Source organism: Amblyraja radiata, chromosome 1 (genome assembly GCF_010909765.2).
Source record: "Amblyraja radiata isolate CabotCenter1 chromosome 1, sAmbRad1.1.pri, whole genome shotgun sequence".
NCBI classification, from domain to species: domain Eukaryota; kingdom Metazoa; phylum Chordata; class Chondrichthyes; order Rajiformes; family Rajidae; genus Amblyraja; species Amblyraja radiata.
The window spans coordinates 159,776,682-159,795,308 of record NC_045956.1 but is presented as its reverse complement, the minus strand read 5'-3'; positions in this window follow the sequence as shown (position 1 = coordinate 159,795,308).

Below are 18,627 nucleotides of genomic sequence, written 5' to 3'. Positions count from 1 at the left end.
CACACGCGTGAGTATGTATATATATAGATCCTCTAATTTTAGTCCGTGAATGGAAGTTGCTAGGAAACCCCTCAGTCAGTAAACTAAAGCCCTTGGATCATTTCAACATCATTGTCCGAGTTGAATGAACACATTTTACCTGCAGGTTTAATGTTCAAAATGTTAACCAAATGTGTTTTTAAGATGGAGACAATCTTCTAAGAGAGATTCCTGGCGAGGCCACAAAAGTTGCTATGTAAATGCAAACCTTTCTTCTTGCTCCTCCTCCCCTCCTGGCGTTCCTGTTGGCTGCCGCCCTTCCTGGGCATGTCTCAATGATAGTCAGCTGCCTGTCCACATCTGACCCTGAACCCTGAGAGCTGGCAGTTCATTCATCTACAGCAGCATTGCAATCCCCCAGACCCACATTATTACCCCCCCTGCCTCCAAACATTTGAACAAGAGTAACTAAAGTTCAACCTAAACCATGACTAATATGGACGTGTAGGGAATATGAATATGGATCATGTACAGATGAGATCAGTTTAACTTGACATCATGTTTGGCACAAACATTGTGGGCTGAAGGGCCTGTTCCTGTGCTGTACTGTTCAATGTCCGATGGTAATATTCCTTGTTCCAGCCCCGATCTGGATAGATCAATTATGATATACTTATCCACTGAAATGTTGGAGACATAGTTGCTGTTTTGTTAACCTTCTCTCCTTACATCACCTTTCTTCAGTAAATGTGGTCCCCCCCCTGCTGTCATTGATGGATCCATCACTCCTGCTTCCTCTGTGTCCTGTATTTCTGCTCTCGTTCCCCCTCCCCAAGTCAGAACAAGGATGGAGTTACCTGGTCCACACCTTGCACCCCACAGCCTCCGCATACAGCCAATCATTCTCTGACATTTCTGCCATCATCAATGTGATCACACCACCAATCACATCTTCCCACACATTACCTCACCCCATCCACCCTTTCTGCCCTCTACAGTAGCCGCTCCCTCCGCAACTCCCTTAATACCCAAACCACCCCCTCAGCCGGTACTTTCCTCTGCAACTGCAGGAGATGTAACAGATTCAGATTCAACTTTATTGTCATAGTGCAGTGTACAGTACAGAGACAACGAAATGCAGTTAGCATCTCCCAAGAAAAGCGACATAAATATGAGCAATAAATAAAACTATTTACGTGCATACAGTCCCAATTCCACCTCCATCACATCCATCCAGGGACCCCAGCAGTCCTTCAAGGTGAGACAAAGGTTTACATCCACCTCTGGCGAAACAAAGTGTACACTTGGTGACTGTTTCACCAAACACATTCACTCGATCCGCCAAGGCCTACTGGGATCTATCTCCCTGTTGCTAACCATTTTAACTTCTCGTCCCATTCCCACACTGACCTTTCTGTCCTGGCCTCCTCTATTGCCAGGGTGAGGCCACACGACAACTGGAGGATCAGCACCTCAAATTGTGCTTGGGTAGCTTCTAACCTAACAGTATGAACATTGAATTCTCCAATTTTAGGTAACTAGCCTAACCCCATTTTTTCCACCCCCTCGCCTTTCATGTGCTTCACCTGGACTCCCACCTATTTCTCCCCTCCTCATCCCCTTCTACCTATATTCCTTCCTCTGGCTTCACAATTCTCAACTCTTCTATCTCACGCCTTTTGTCTTTTCATCTCTGGCCTTTGTCTAACCATCTGCCTATCAATCCCCTCACTGGTATCTTCCTATGACCTGCCAGGCTTTGCCCTGCTCCATCTCACATCCAGCTGCCCCCCCCCCCCCCCCCCCCAACACCACCACCCCCCCACCACCCCGCCACCAAATCAGTCTGAAGATGGGTCCTGAACCGAAACGTGATCTATCCATGTTCTCCAGAGATGCTGCCTGACTCCAGCACCATGTATCTTTTATTCTCTCCTTTCATTTGCTTCTCCTTTCTCTGCATTCTTGTAGTAGTTAACTCCTTGCCAGAATACAGTTCTGTCGACAAGGGTCACTAATCAATTGCTACTAAATCAAGACCCTTCCTCTGGATTTACTCTCGATTTCCCTCTACAGATCTTGCCTGAATTCCTCCAGCACACAGTTTTTTTCCCGCCAGATGCCAGCATCTGGTGTCTCTTTGGACAACATTGATCAATTAATGTAATCATCTGCAACTATTGGTAGTTCTACTTGTTAACGGTTGTGTCTTCCTAAATATTTCATCAAGCTGCCAGAGGAGGTAGTTGAGACTGGGACTATCCCAACGTTTAAGAAACAGTTAGACAGGTACATGGATAGGACAGGTTTGGAGGGATATGGACCAATGTGCAGGCAGGTGGGACTAGTGTAGCTGGGACATGTTGGCTAGTGTGGGGAAGTTGGACCGAAGGGCCTGTTTCCGTACTGTATCACTCTATGACTCTATGCTTTAAAATACCTCAATAATTTTTATTTCATTGCGGTCTTTGTTGGTGATGTTTGGATGAACTGACTTAGATGTGCATCCATGCCCATGATTCAGTAATTTGCTGTTGTTTTGGTACACTGATCATTTGACTATTCTTTTGTCTTGAAGTTTGCTTTATACTGCCAGTAGTGGCATTCATGCTATTATAAACCTTGTCCCCCATTGTTCTCACTGTCTTCAATATTTTTTTTAAACTTCCTCTCTGATACATTTGGAATGAAAAGCTCCCATCTGTGAAAGTCAATCAGGACTGTGTGTGAATACCACAGCTTTGGACTCGCATGCTGAGGATGTACCCTGTCCCCTGATAATTAAAACATTTTGTCGTTCTAAAGTGACAAAGAGGCGGCGGTGACTTCCACTACAACTGTAACATCAATGGATGCTAATTTCACTCATGTGGTTTGGACTCTGCTTCGGAACTCCACTTTTGTCACGGCCCCAGGGTTTTATGGTCGTACAGCCCTTGTATTTGCATTGAATGAAATTATTTCGCATTCCTCTGTTCCATTTCAATTTTGCACCTCAGATCAAAATGTGAGATTTCATGTGTTTAATAAATTTGGTTGAACTGACTCATTGATTTAGCTATAAAAAACGTTGTCACACGACATGCTTGACAAAGCACCAATGCTGCAGTGCTGAGCCCGAAAAATATACTGAGAGTCACAGAGTCATAGAGAATGGAAACAGGCCTACACTGACCAAGATGTCCCATCTACACGAGACGCACCTGACTGCATTTGACTCATATCCATCTAAATCTTTCCAATACATGTACCTGTCCAAATGTCTTGTAAATGTTGTGATAGTACCTGCCTTAACTAGCTCATTCCCTACACCCACCCTTTTGTGTGAAAATGTTGCCCCTCAGGTTCCTATTAAATCTCTTCCCTTCACCTTAAACCTATGTCTTCTGATTCTTGATTCCCCAACTCTGGGTGAAAGACTCTGTCATTTACCCTATCCATTCCTTTCGTAAACTTATACACCTCTATAGGATCACCCCTCAACCGCCTGCGCTCCAAGGAATAAATTCCCAGCCAGCTCAACTTTTTCCTGTAGCTCCAGCCCTTGAGCCCTGGCAACATCCTCGTAAATCTCCTCTGCACCCTTTCCAGCTTCATATCTTTCCAATAACAGGGTGACCAAAACTGAACACAACACGCCAAATGTGGCCTCAGCAATGTCTTGCACAGCTGTAACATAACATCGCAACTTCTACACTCACAACTGTGACAGGCGAAGGCCAATGTGCCGAAAACCTTTTTGATCACCCTATTTGCCTGTGACAATCTTGTTGACCATCTTGCCTGACTTCCAGTTTCTTGTACCAGATTTGCCACTCTGCACAATGATTGAGGGTGAGCACTGACATGACCTTGCAATCTTGGGCCTCCTATATTGAATGAAACCACTTCTGCTCTTTGTGGTGTTAAATGCATCTTGGCGTCAATGTACTGTTTATTTGATTAACTTTCTTGCATTGGCATACAGCTTCATTTTGCACATGCGCATGTCCACTATGTTGCTTTAAATAACTTTTCCATATGTTCTGTGTATGAACTGAAATGTTTGCACACCTAATCATTTAAAATGTGGCCTCAACAAAAAAACTTTGTTTAAGAAGTGCCTTGTCCTCTTTTTCTGATGTTGATCCTACCAAAACGAATGACATTTTACTCTAATATATGATTATACTAAGTGTCGCCTTTAAACCAAACAGGCAGTGAAACAGTCTTCCTCACAGTTTCAAAATGTATATGATTCAATAACTGTACCACTGCAATATCCTTACTGGACACAACAAAATAGGAACCAGCTCATCAAGCTTGCTCCCTCATTCAATATGATCATGGCTGATCGATGGTGGCCTCACCTCCTCATCTGTGCCAGTTCCTCTATTCCTCTATTACACGTTAAATATATGCCTCCCCCACCTGACCGTTGTCTGCCAATCAACCCCTTGTCACTTGCATTGACCAATTGCTCTTGCTCCAAACCCTCCCCCTACCTCTTTATACCGGCTACTTCCCACCTCATTCAGTCTAGGTGAAGGGTCTCCTCCTGAAACATTGCCTCCACAGATGATAGATCGCCTCCTCCATTCCCTCCGCAGATGCTACCTGGCCTGCTGAGTTCCAACAGCTGCTCTACTTTTATTGCCACAGATTCCAGCATCTGCAGTCTCCTTTGCCTCTTTGCACTTCTAAATAGTAATTGTATCAGTTCCTGTCCAAATTCTGGCTCACGAGCCCTGTAGGCTGAGCAGTTCTTTCTCATGATCAGCTGCCACTATGCTTAGCACTGCTGCAGGTGACTTCATTTGCATCTAGTGAGGAACAGGTCCACCATGTGCCGGTGTCTCATTGAACATTCCTAATCTGAGGAAAGAGAAGGTTCACCAGACTGATTCCTGGGATGGCAGGACATTCATATGAAGAAAGGCTGGATAGACTTGGCTTGTACTCGCTAGAATTTAGAAGATTGAGGGGGGATCTTATAGAAACTTACAAGATTCTTAAGGGGTTGGACAGGCTAGATGCAGGAAGATTGTTCCCGATGTTGGGGAAGTCCAGAACAAGGGGTCACAGTTTAAAGATAAGGGGGAAATCTTTTAGGACCGAGATGAGAAAAACATTTTTCACACAGAGAGTGGTGAATCTCTGGAATTCTCTGCCACAGAAGGTAGTTGAGGCCAGTTCATTGGCTATATTTAAGAGGGAGTTAGATGTGGCCTTTGTGGCTAAAGGGATCAGGGGGTATGGAGAGAAGGCAGGTACAGTTGGATGATCAGCCATGATCATATTGAATGGCGGTGCAGGAGCGAAGGGTCGAATGGCTTACTCCTGCACCTATTTTCTATGTTTCTACGTTTCTAACAGTATATGAATCGAATACTATGTGCCTTTCTGCATTGATTCCATAGGCACCAACAGTTCAACTCTCTAATACAAATAGCCATCCCACGAGTTAACTCAAATAGAGTCACCCAACAGTGGATTCATAGTTAAACTTATCCAATTGTCACTCAGTGCCAAGTTGGTGCACTTACTGAAGACCTACTAAACCTTGCTTATTTTTGACTGTCCTAATTCTAAGAGGACTAAAACCAACAATTCTCAACTGTGAAGAGACACAAACTAATTCTGTGCATCAGGAAATTAATCTGGGTTGAATGCCTTCGGATCATGTCAGGTAGCACATTTACCCACTGAACCATTTAGGCAGATGGTTTAAGAGGCTTAGGTGGCCTATGTGATGATGGAAGAGTGGATAACAAGAGCTCAAAATATTTCTATCAACTGCAGCTGTGCCAAAGACTTTAGTGGATGTTAAAATAGAACACCGTATGCCTAAGTATTTTTTTGTCCAGTTTGATTTCCTCAGATTGGATATATAATCTGTTCAAAGGTCCTCTTAATAGCTAACAGAATACATTAATAGGCTAACATCAATTTTATTCTTTTTTTCTTCATTTTTTTGCAGCCATAATGAAAGCTAAGAAATAATATTCTTGTAGTAATAAACAACTAGTACAAGCAAAATTTCATGTGACTATCGTGTGAGGTGTGGAAGACAAATTGAAAATGAACCAAGTGGCTTTTCAGTGGACTTGAGAACTTGGGAGAGCTGCAAGTGATAAATAATGTATATCTTGTCATTACCTATGTATTTAGTATGTTTTCCTCATATCAGTCTAATAAATTATTAGGGCGGCACGGTGGCGCAGCATTAGAGTTGCTGACCAAAAAAAAATTCTTAAGGGGTTGGGCAGGCTAGATGCAGGAAGATTGTTCCCGATGTTGGGGAAGCCCAGGACAAGGGGTCACAGTTTAAGGATAAGGGGGAAATCCTTTAGGACCGAGATGAGAAAAACATTTTTCACACAGAGAGTGGTGAATCTGTGGAATTCTCTGCCACAGAAGGTAGTTGAGGCCAGTTCATTGGCTATATTTAAGAGGGGGTTAGATGTGGCCCTTGTGGCGAAAGGTATCAGAGGGTATGGTGAGAAGGCAGGTACAGGATACTGAGTTGGATGATCATCCATGATCATATTGAATGGCGGTGCAGGCTCGAAGGGCCAAATGGCCTACTCCTGCACCTATGTTCTATGCCTTACAGTGCTTGCAGTGCCGGAAACCCGGGTTCGATCCTGACTACGGGTGCTGTCTGAATGGAGTTTGTACGTTCTCCCCATGACCGCGTGCGTTTTCTTAGAGATCTTCGGTTTTCTCCCACACTCCAAATACATACATGTTTGCAGGTTAATTGGCTTGGTATAACTGTAAATTGTCCCCAGTCTGTGTAGAATAGTGTTAATGTGCGGGAATCGCTGGTCGGCGTGGACTCGGTGGGCCGAAAGGCTTGTTCCCGCGCTGTATTTCTAAACTAAACTAAGCTAAACTGTTCCATTTTTCTTAGTGGCTGTAAGGCTTTTAAAATGAATGCTGCATATACATTTATTTACCATTGGTACAACTGACATGGCCACCTCAACAGGCAGTGAAGAGGCAGCTATGCTAGTGTTGTACTGAAGGCACGCATAAACCAAACAGTATAGAGGTATCAGGTTGTCTTCACTATAGGCCATTAGTGAATCAAATGGATTTTTTATGACAATCCTTACAGCTTCAAGACAATTAAAACAGCATCATGTGCGTTTTTGCTCATTCTGTGGTTTGATATCCATGGATCACTGCAAACCAAGATGCCAGTGAACCGACTACAAGACCATTTTGAAGAAGAGGTAATTAGTTGATAACAGAAGATATGCAGCACTTCCAATTCATCCTCAGTTTTTTTTACAGCAATTCCCCATACCCCATGCAAATGACCTCCAACTATCTACAGAAATTTGTTTTTATGCATGGATTATCATTCTCTCAAATACTTCAAGATTCCATGCCTGTTTAGATAATATAATATCATTATATGTTTTACAGCTTATATTTCATCTTACATAAAAACATAGAAAATAGGTGCAGGAGTAGGCCATTCGGCCCTTCGAGCCTGCACCGCCATTCAATATGATCATGGCTGATCATCCAACTCAGCACCCCATACCTGCCTTCTCTCAATACCCCCTGATCCCTTTAGCACAAGGGCCACATCTAACTCCCTCTTAAATATAGCCAATGAACTGGCCTCAACTAACTTCTGTGGCAGAGAATTCCACAGATTCACCACTCTGTACAACCATCTTCTACAATAACTGCATGTGCATGCTCTAATATTTATTTTATGCCATTGGGATGGTAAAATATAAAATAAATGCATTCTCATTTGAACTTGCCACATTTAGTGTGTCTAAATAATAGATGGTTTCAAATTTGAACTTTCAAAACATGAGTAAGATTGCTAAGCACATTTTTAGGGGATGCTTTTGTCAACACTGATTTCCATGTGTTTAATGCTAATTTAGAGTTTTGGAGGACATTTTCAGGAAATATTGTTACAAGTTGCCTTCATCAAAATTCGTACAGCAACTGATGTAAATTCCAGCGTCATTTCAGTGGAACTTTAGACAGGAAATTCCATCCTGATATTTGTTTTGGCTCTCAGCCTCTTGCCTCGCTAATCAATACTTTCACTAGAGCAGCGGGAAGGAGACAGATCTCTGGGAATGGCGCCAAATGCAAACATATATTTCCATATTTTCCCCTGGAAACAGGAGTAAAATGGCTGTACTGATTACAAGCTAGTTAACACACAATAATAGCATGTTTGTCTACTAGTTAGGACTCTCTGAAATGTTCTAGGCTTTTTCTAATTTATGCAGAAAACTATGCAGACCATATCAATCTCCATTTCTGGGATAGCAAAGAAGAAAAATATGAACCCTTTAGTGTGGGTGGGTGGGGGGGGGGGGGGAATAAAATTGCAATATTTGTAAAATGTTATGGTATTATTAGGCTGTATTAATTGGAAACAGAACTGGATATGAAAATTGCATTTTGATGTTTAAATACATTTATTTCACATATATTCTGTTTACATGTGTGTGAATATATAACACACAGAATAGTAGGCAATGGAGTTTAAAAGCAATGGAATTTAAAAGAATAGTAGGCAATGGTGTGAAAAACCATGCAGTGAGCTGCGTGGGTTTTCTCCGAGATCTTCGGTTTCCACCCACACTCCGAAGACGTGCAGGTTTGTAGGTTAATTGGCTTGGTGTAAATGTAAATTGTCCCCAGTGTGTGTAGGATAGTGTTAATGTGCGGGATTCCCTGACCGGCGCGGAATCGGTGGGCCAAAGGACCTGTTTCCACGCTGTATCTCTAAACTAAAACTAAACTAAACATGGAATAAGAACAGAACAGCACAGGAAAGCCCTGCCTCACTATGTATGTGTCGACGGTGATGCCAAATAAAACCAACAGTCGCCTGCATATAATCCATATCCCCCCCATCCCCTGTCTCTTCATGTGTTGGTCAAAATGCCTGTTTAAATGTTACAGGCCTGTCCATGTCAGCTTCCACTACCACGTCTGTCAGAGTGTTTAGGTACCAAGTACTCTCTATGTAATAAAACCGTCCTTGCATATCTCCTTTAGATTTTCCCTTTTGAACCTTAAAGCTATGCCTTCTAGTATTTGACACTTCTACCCTGAGAAAAACACTCTATGCACCCTATCAATGCCTCTCGTGATTTTATGAATCTCTATCAGGTCTCCCCTCAGCCTCAGTTGCTCCAGAGAAACAAGTTTGTCCAACCTCCCCTTATAGCCAGGGCTCTCCAACCCAGGCAACATGCAGGTGCACCTGTTCTGCACTCTGTCCAAACCCTCCATATCTCACTTGTAATGGGACAAACAGAAGTGCATACAATACTCCAAATATGCAAAACCAACCCAGCACTGATGCGTGCAGAACATCATTGGTCATAGATCTCCAGTCAGAGCAGCCCTCCACCACTATCCTCTGTCTTCTTTGGCTAAGCTCATTTTGAATCCAATCTACCAAGTCACTATGGATCTGATGCATCTTAATCTTCTGGATCAGCCTACCATGAGGGACCTTGTCAAATTTCTTATTAAAGTCCACGTGGACAGTATCCACTGCTCTACCATTATCAGTCATCTTTGTCAGCTACAGAAACAATTCAATCAAATTCATGTCATATCCTGCCTTGTACAAAGCTATCTTGACTATCCCTTATCCAATTGATTGCGCTTGTACTCCTCATGCTTGATCTCAACGTGCCCTAGAATATTAGCACCCTCCATATTGATCTTGCTCTTCTCTATGTAATTTTCCTTGGTGAATACCAATGCAAGGTACTCCTTTGGTATTTCAGCCACTTCCTCTGGCTTCAGGCAAAATATCCCCCTTTTATCTGCCCCACCCCCCAGCTACTCTCTTATTTTTAATGTACGTCTAAAACCTCTACGAATTGTTCTTAATCCTGCTCGCCAAGGACATTTCATTGCCCCCTTTGGCCCTCCTGAGTCCCTGTTTGTTCTTTCTTGCTTTCTTCATATACCTAATGGGGCCCTGTCTGATTTCAGCTTCCTAAACCTTATAATTGCTTCTTATTTTGACTACATTTACATCATCTAAGATTCCCATACCCTGCCTTCCTTGTCTTTCCACCATTGAACATTTCATGGGGTTTTGCCAACTTTTTTTCCAACTCATCCAAGGGAGTATGCTTCAGGAGTGAAGCTAGATAGTAAGATTAAACGAGAACTTACCAGTTTGAAGTTTGATCTGTATTTTATGAGGAGTTTTTGGAGTTTTATGAGGAGTATTTGATCTGTATTTTATGAGGAGTTACGATGAGGGATTACGTGAAGAAGCCCGCCAATACCTTTAGTATGACTGTTAATGTCAGTCTGGTTAGGGACAGAACTGTTGCTGGAGACCAATTCCTGAGCATCTTCAGGATTATTCTTACATCCCATATTTGGGAGTATCTGGTTCTTGGGGATAGTATTAAAAATTCCCCTCATAAGTTTTGTACCAGTGGGTGAGTCTCAACAGTGTAATGCTCTGTCCCCTGCCATCGGTAAGTCGATAGGGCACTTCTGGCGCAGTTGATGGCACTGTAACTGAGCCCCTCATCATATTGGAGGCCTGCCAGATATTCCAGAACAGATTGGATGTTCATGTCTCTGATTCCACGTTCGATACCACTGGGAACCATGGTTGTAGGCCAATCGGGTACTATTAATACCAGATGCAGAGTCTTGTTGTATTTCCTTAATACCCGACTGATGAGGCAGGAAAAAGGAGGGAAAAATGCGTAAATAAACAATTCCCTTTAATGGAGCGAAAAATACATCTGTCGCCGCTGCCTCAGGGTCTGGTTCCCGCGTAACATTACTTGATAACTGGTGGTTAAGTCTGGACGCGGATTAATCGACATCTGGAGTTCCATGTTTTGCTGTGATATCAGCAAATACTATTTTATTCAACATCCATTTGGTGTTTTCCATAATTTGCGTGACCTGGTATTTGCCACTGAATTTAGTCTTCCTGGTAGGTAAGTGGCTGATATCCAAATATCTCTCTGGATACACCATTGCCAATTTGTATAGCCAGGTTGTCACATGATGTCGATTTGTTTCCAGCCTGTGGTTATTGTATGCTACCACGGTGGTATTGGTATTGGTGGCTCCCCACCCAAGTGCACTGGCATCAGATTGTAGTACCTTGGAAAGGTTACTGACAATGCTTGGATAGGAACAAGGCCAGATGTTGTCTATCCACAATTTTAGTTCCATTTTAGCTTGATTGGTAGTTTCACAGATCTGTCAAAGTGATCTGCATAATTTAGAGGGCTTGTATTTTGCTCTCTGTTTGTTTTGGTAGTGAGGTCCAAAATTGTGGCTGGAAAAAAGGCAGCCATTATTATGCCAATTGCTTTGCTACCAATCTGATGGATGGTTGCTGATGTCAGTGAGGTTATTGCAACCTCTATTAAATCTCTCGCCTTTCCCTTAGGCAGAGTCACCGACATGTGAACTGAGTCAAAGGTGAAACCCCAGGTAGTCCATAGTAGTGGAAGACGTTAGTTTAGATTTAACTGGATGAAAATAAATCTCAGTTTTCCAAATAACTTTTTTGTGGCTGTTACAGTTTGGCCAATTCCAAAGTTTTGCCCATAATGAGTATGTCATTTAAATATGCCATGTACAGCCTGGGCTGATGATACCCATTTGGCAGTGCTTAATACTGTCAGAGTTGTTCCATCCAGTAGAATTTTTAAGTAACATCTGTGGTCACCTCGTATAGGCACTGAATGGTAAGCATCTTTTAAATCGATGCTGTCCATTGAAGCAACCTTTGGGTTATATTGTTAAGCAGTAACAAAGGTATCTATTTTGTCTTTGATAAATATATAGGACACGAATTCTAATAGTTCGTGTTGAGTTTCTCAATTACATTATCATGTGAAAACCCGCTTCAGTTCAGCTTGCGCTTTTGATTCCCTTATCAAAAGCATGAACATTCGGTTCAGTATATATTGAACTGGAGGGCTGTACTAGTGTGTAAACTCTGTTGTATATCCCTGGATACTGCTTAATCATGCTCCATGCATTCAGAAAAAAGAGTGTAAACTCTACCCAATCTCCGTTCCCATTGTATATTGTAGGGAACCAGACCCACCTACCTCCACAGTTTCTAGTGGCAGGTTTACCTCTTGTAGGTTCTTCGCTGCTGTTGTAGCGCTGGAGTCTGGATTTTTCGGTTTTGTTCGGCGATGGGGGTCAGCATCTTCCAGGAAGGTGGGCCTGGGCCATGGCCTTTTTAAAAGACTCATGTTTTGGATACCGGTCCTTCGAGCTTATCTTTTCTTCTGCGGACCCCTCTTCCAGGTCAGCCCAGACCTGACCCGCAGTGCTCCCCTCTGACGAGGTAGAAGTATTGTGCAGCCCTCAAAGAGGTACTGCTGTGGGTTTATCATAGGGCCCACAGTGACCCGACTCCATCTCCCGGAGTCTGTCATATTGGAGCAAAGCTCCATACACCGCTTCTTCCGTTCCAGCGCTCTCGGGCGCTGGCCGCCTGCGGTTATTCAAAGTCGGACTCCTCTGAGTCCACGACCTTGTTTGTTTTGTGTCTAGCCTTCCCGCCTAGCCGCGTGGACCTGGCTGGTGCGGAGGCGACATTGAGCACAGCTGATCCCACTATGGGTGATCCAAGTGCCGCTGGCTGCTGCTGGTTGCCCGCTGCTCCACGGTCCTCCGTTTCGAGCTTTGTCCTTACTGTTCTTCCGTGGAGTGGATATGGCCCGTGTGGAGGACATCTGGCACAGCTGATTTCATCTAGCCCACCAGCTTTATCGCAGCCCGTTGTTTCTGCACCTGCAATTAGCAAGGAAATACAAAAAGACTGCAACTCTTACCTGCAGGTCCAAGTTAAATCGTAGCTACGGGTGAACGTCGTTCCACCCCGTCTGCTGCCTTACTTGACTGTCAAAAGTCAACTTGAAGTAAATATGAATGGTCTCCTGCCCGGCCGTGGTGTTCTGGCCGGAGTGGAAACCAAAAGTCGGCACTGCTCTTCCTAAAGCTGGAGATAAAACATGCCTACAGCTGCTGCTGGCTGCCTGCGATTCCGCTGTCTTCCCCAGCCAGCTTCACTAGTAGCACTTGTGGACACTCCTTTGTCCAGCTTCCCCTTCTGTGAAGACCCATGCGGGGAAAAACATTAGTTTTGCTCCCTCTCCCGCCTTGACCGGTGTGGGAGCGAGTCGGGAGAAAGTTGGACACAGCTGTTCCCATAACGGGAGTTAGCATGCCTTCTATTCTCCTATGTCCCCTTGTTTTAAAAAAGGGGACAGAACATAAATACAACCCACTGTCTCTGTGGGTTGTTGGCTCTGATCCTCTACCCGATTGGGGTGAAGTTTAGGCACTTGCTCCCTTATGGGAGATGCTGGTGCTGACATTAGTTGCTGCCTGCTGCTGTTCAGTAAACGGCAGCGACGTCTGTAAAGAAAAGGTAAGGAGAATTCTCTTACCTGTGCTGGTTCTCAGCCTGCCGTTTGGGAGGAACGTCCTTCCTCCCGCAGCCCCACGGACCCCGTAGCGTAGGTCCTTGGGCTGTTGCCGAGATGTCGGGCTGATGGCTCCAGGGTACTCCTGTCGGCGTTCTTTTCCCCCCCAGCTGAAGTCGCACGAACTCCCGCTAAGGGACTGTCGTGCTAGTGGCCGTTTGCTGGCTACCTGCTGTTGCAGATTCCTCCCTTGCCAGCTTTCAACAGCCTTCCTGTAGGAAAAGGTAAGTAAATAACGACGTTCCCTTACCTTTCTGTTGCAGGTTCGAAACTCTGCCGTTTGGGAGGAACGTCCTTCCTCCCAACAATGATACGCATGCGTCCTGGCGGGCTTCTTCACGTAGTCACTCACGTGACTCTGAAGTAAAATAGTAAATTTAACAGTCTGGGACACCCACGTACTGGTTAACTTCTGCTACCTCTGACCAGGCAGCAACCATGGGCATTTCATACTGCAGTAACTCCATTTTACATTCTTCACAACTAATTCATAGATGAAGACCTATTACCAACTCACAGATCACATGTTTTACTAATATATGCTGTGAGAGATGTGTTTGCAACCACAAGACCGCAGTCTACGGTGAGTAATAATAAAGGACAAGTACAAAATGACATTTTTTTTGCATTGCATAAACATTTTAAGATTTGTTTGTAAACAGCTTCAGTAAAATGTCACTGAATAAACTCAACGCAGTGGTATTTTAAATCACTGGATTTTAATTCATTTGAACCTTTAAGGTGCTGAGGAAAAAAATAGAATCCAACAAATGAATGTTGCTAAATATTCAACCATTTAGGATATTGCAATTGAATGACTGGATAATCCGTGCATTTGTGACACTGCCTGATTTCCTCTTCTATAACCCATGAATGAGGAAGTTAACCCAATAATTTCAACCTCTGCCTTGACTGAGATCCTCTATTTCAATATTAAACAGAGGTCAAATCCAGAACTATTAATTTTGTCTAGTTTCGTACAAAAGCCCAATGCTTTGAGTACAAAACCTCTGTAATCCCCCCAGTGCTGTGTAATAAGATAATTTTTGAATTTGTACCGTCCACTTTCTTGTTTGATCTTAATTTAGTTTAGAGATACAATGTGGAAACAGGCCCTTCAGCCCACTGAGTCCACATGTTAGTGATTACGTGTAAAGTAGTTCTATCCTACACACTAGGGACAATTTACAGAGGCCAATTAACCTACAAACCTGAAGGTACAAAAAAGCTGGAGAAACTCAGCGGGTGCAGCAGCATCTATGGAGCGAAGGAAAAAGGCAACGTTTCGGGCCGAAACCCTTCTTCAGACTGATCGGGGGTGGAGGGGCGGGGAGAAGAAAGGAAAAAGGAGGAACTCGAAGGCTGGGGGATGGGAGGAGACAGCAGGAGGGCTGAGGAAGGGGAGGAGACAGCAAGGACTAACAAAATTGGGAGAATTCAATGTTCATGCCCCCAGGATGCAGACTCCCCAAGTGGAATATGAGGTGCTGTTCCTCCAATTTCCGGTGTTGCTCGCTCTGGCCATGGAGGAGACCCAGGACAGTGAGGTCGGATACAGAGTGGGAGGGGGAGTTGAAGTGTTGAGCCACCGGGAGGTCAGGTTGGTTATTGCGGGCCGAGCGGAGGTGTTTGGCGAAATGATCGCCCAACTTCCGCTTGGTCGCACCGATATAGATCTGCTGACATCTAGAGCAGCGGATGCAATAGATGAGGTTGGAGGAGATGCAGGTAAACCTCTGTCACACCTGAAATGACTGCTTGGGTCCTTGAATGGAGTCGAGGGGGGAGGTAAAGGGACAAGTGTTGCATTTCTTGCGGTTGCAAGGGAAAGTGCCCGGGGAGGGGGTGGTACGGGTGGGAAGGGAAGAATTGACAAGGGAGTTGCGGAGGGAGCGGTCTTTGCGGAAGGCAGATATGGGGGGAGATGGGAAGATGTGGCGAGTGGTGGGGTCACGTTGGAGGTGGCGAAACAGACGGAGGATTACTTGTTGTATGTGACGGCTGGTGGGGTGAAAGGTGAGGACTAGGGGGACTCTGCCCTTGTTGCGAGTGGGGGGATGGGGAGAGAGAGCAGTGTTGCGGGGTATGGAAGAGACCCTGGTGCGAGCCTCATCTATGGAGGAGGAGGGGAACCCCCGTTCCCTGAAGAATGAGAACATTTCAGATGTCCTGGTGTGGAACACCTCATCCTGGGAGCAGATGCGGCGTAGACGGAGGAATTGGGAGTAGGGGATGGAGTCCTTACAGGAAGCAGGGTGGGAAGAAATGTAGTCCAGATAGCCATGGGAGTCAGTAGGTTTATAGTGGATGTCGGTCAGAAGTCTATCCCCTACGATGGAGGTGGTGAGGTCGAGGAATGGTAGGGAAGTGTCGGAAATGGTCCTGGTGTATTTGAGTGCCGGATGGAAGTTAGTGGTGAAATGGATGAAGTCAGTGAGTTGTGTGTGGGTGCAGGAGGTGGCACCAAAGCAGTCGTCGATGTAGCGGAGGTAGAGGTCGGGGATGGGGCCCTGGTACGTATTGAACAAGGATTGCTCGACGTAACCGACAAAGAGGCAGGCATAGCTGGGGCCCATGCGTGTGCCAATAGCTACGCCTTGTATTTGGAGGAAATGGGAGGAGTCAAACGTGAAGTTATTGAGGGTAAGGCAGAGGAGAGTGTCAGTGGCTGGGTATAGGTTGCTTCTCTGGTCGAGGAAGAACCGGAGGGCTTTGAGACCATCCTGGTGGGGGATGGAAGTGTAGAGTGACTGGACGTCCATGGTGAAGATGAGGGCCTAGAGAATGGAATGCGCGGAGACGACTGAGAGTGTCTGAGGTGTCTTGAACATAGTTAGGGAGGGATCTAACCAAGGGGGATAGGATGGAGTCAAGGTATTTGGAAATGAGTTTGGTGGGGCACGAACAGGCAGAGACAATGGGTCTAAGAAGGAACTGCAGATGCTGGAAAATCGAAGGTACACAAAAAAGCTGGAGAAACTCAACGGGTGCAGAAGCATCTATGGAGCGAAGGAAAAAGGCAACGTTTCGGGCCGAAACCCTTCTTCAGACGGGTCTACCGGGACAGTCAGGTTTGTGGATTTTGGGGAGAAGGTAAAATCAGGCCGTGCGGGGCTGGGGAACGATGAGGTTGGAGGCTTGGTCGGGCAGGGCGTGGGAGTTGATGAAGTCGGTGATGGTGCTAGAGATGGTGGCCTGGTGCTCGTCAGTGGGGTCATGGTCCAGGGGTAGGTAGGAGGAGGTGTCCGAGAGTTGGCGTGTGGCCTCAGCTTTGTAGAGATCGGCGCGCCAGACTACCACGGCACCTCCCTTGTCGGCGGGTTTGATAACCCAATCTGGGTTGTTGTGGAGCGAGTCGATGGCAGAACGTTCATGGGGGGAGAGATTGGAGTGAGACAGGGGAGTGGAGAGGTTGAGGCGGTTGATGTCGCGACGGCAGTTTTGGATGAAGAGTTCTAAAGCCGGAAGATGGCCACGAGGGGGGTTCCACGAGGAGGGGGTGCGTTGGAGACGGGAAAAGGGATCAACAATGGGGGGGCGAGGGCTCCTTCCCATGGAAGAATGCTGTGATGCGGAGGCGACAGTAGAAGAGCTCCAAATCGTGGTGGGCGCGGAATTCATTGAGGTGGGGACGGAGGGGGACAAAGGTAAGACCTCTGTTGAGGACCGACCGTTGGGTGTCGGAGAGCGGGAGGTCGGGGGGGATAGTGAACACCCGGCAGGGATGGGGGTTGGGGCCGGAGGAAGGCAGGTGAGTGGACTGGGGACGAGGCGATGTGTGGTGGGGGGGTTGGTGGGTGGTCAGGGGGTGGGGGGGTGAGAGGGCTGTGGTGTGGGTGGGGAAGAGCAGGCGTCACATAGTTAGAGGGGGATGGGAAAGACTCAGTGGAACTGCCACTGAGGTTAACCAGGCTGGGCAGACTTGCACTAGGACCCAGTGGAGTCAAACCCAGGAGAGTGGGAGTTAGCAGCGTGGAGGCTTCAGGCTCGGTGCAGAGTCCAGGCTCCAGGTAAGGCGACGGCTGTGGGTTGTTGGAGGGAGGTGGAGTGGCGAGGGTCAACGGACCCGATGGTGGGAGGGCAGTGGCGAGGGACGGTGGACCCGATGGTGGGAGTCCATGGGCGGTTGAGTCGGGGTCCGTGGGCGATGCGTGGGAGGTCCCGGTGGGCGGATGGTCGGCGGGGCAGCGCGGCTCGGCCAGCCCGGGAAGGCGACGAGGTGGGTGGGGTGCAATGCGGCGGCCATGTTTGGGGAGCCCCGGTCCAGCGGCGATGGCCGGTAGGTCGGGTCCGGCGGCGGTGCCCGGTGGGTCCGGTGCGACGGCGTTATTGGGCGGGCCCAGTTCGACGGCAATGTTCAGTGGGCACGGTCCGGCAGCGATGCTGGATGGGCCCGGTGCGGCGATGAGGCTAGGCGGTCCCGGGGGGCGGCGAGGGTCGGAGGAATCAGTGGGGGGGAGGAAGTCCAAGTTACCGTTGAAGCGGCGAGGCTGGGCGTTATCGGTAGGCAGGTGAAGGTCGGCGGCAGCATCGACGTGGAGGTCGGTGAAGGCGGCGTCCTGGTGGGTACTGGAGGCGTTCCTCGTGGCCAAGATGGCGTCGCGGGACTCGGGCAGGCGATGCAGGCCGGAGTTGGGGCCCGGAGCATGCGGGTGGTCGAGTCGCGGAGTGTCGGTAGCGGCCTGGAGGCGGGATAATTTGAGGTCCTTGGTGGAGTTAAGGTGGGCCAGGAATCTTTGATTGAAGAGGTGGATCTTCCAGCAGATGAAATATAGTTGGGGTCCGTTGCAGGTCTGGGTAAGTGAGGCCCGAAGTTTCGGGAGTGTCAATGCGAGGTCCTGTTGGTGCCGGCGCATCGCGGCCAGGGTGGATCTCAGTGCCCGGTTGGAGAATTGTTGGGTATGCCGTGGATAGCCCGTCGGTACCGATGGTCCGGTTGGGGTCCGAACTGGGAGGTAGGGAACTGGAGCTGGAAGCCATGGGGTATGAGATGGAGGCGAAGGCATGCCCCGAGGAAGCAGATGTGGCTGTGGTATAATAATGTGGCGCAATAACCAACCTGACCTCCCGGTGGCTCAACACTTCAACTCCCCCTCCCACTCCGTATCCGACCTCTCTGTCCTGGGTCTCCTCCATGGCCAGAGCGAGCAACACCGGAAATTGGAGG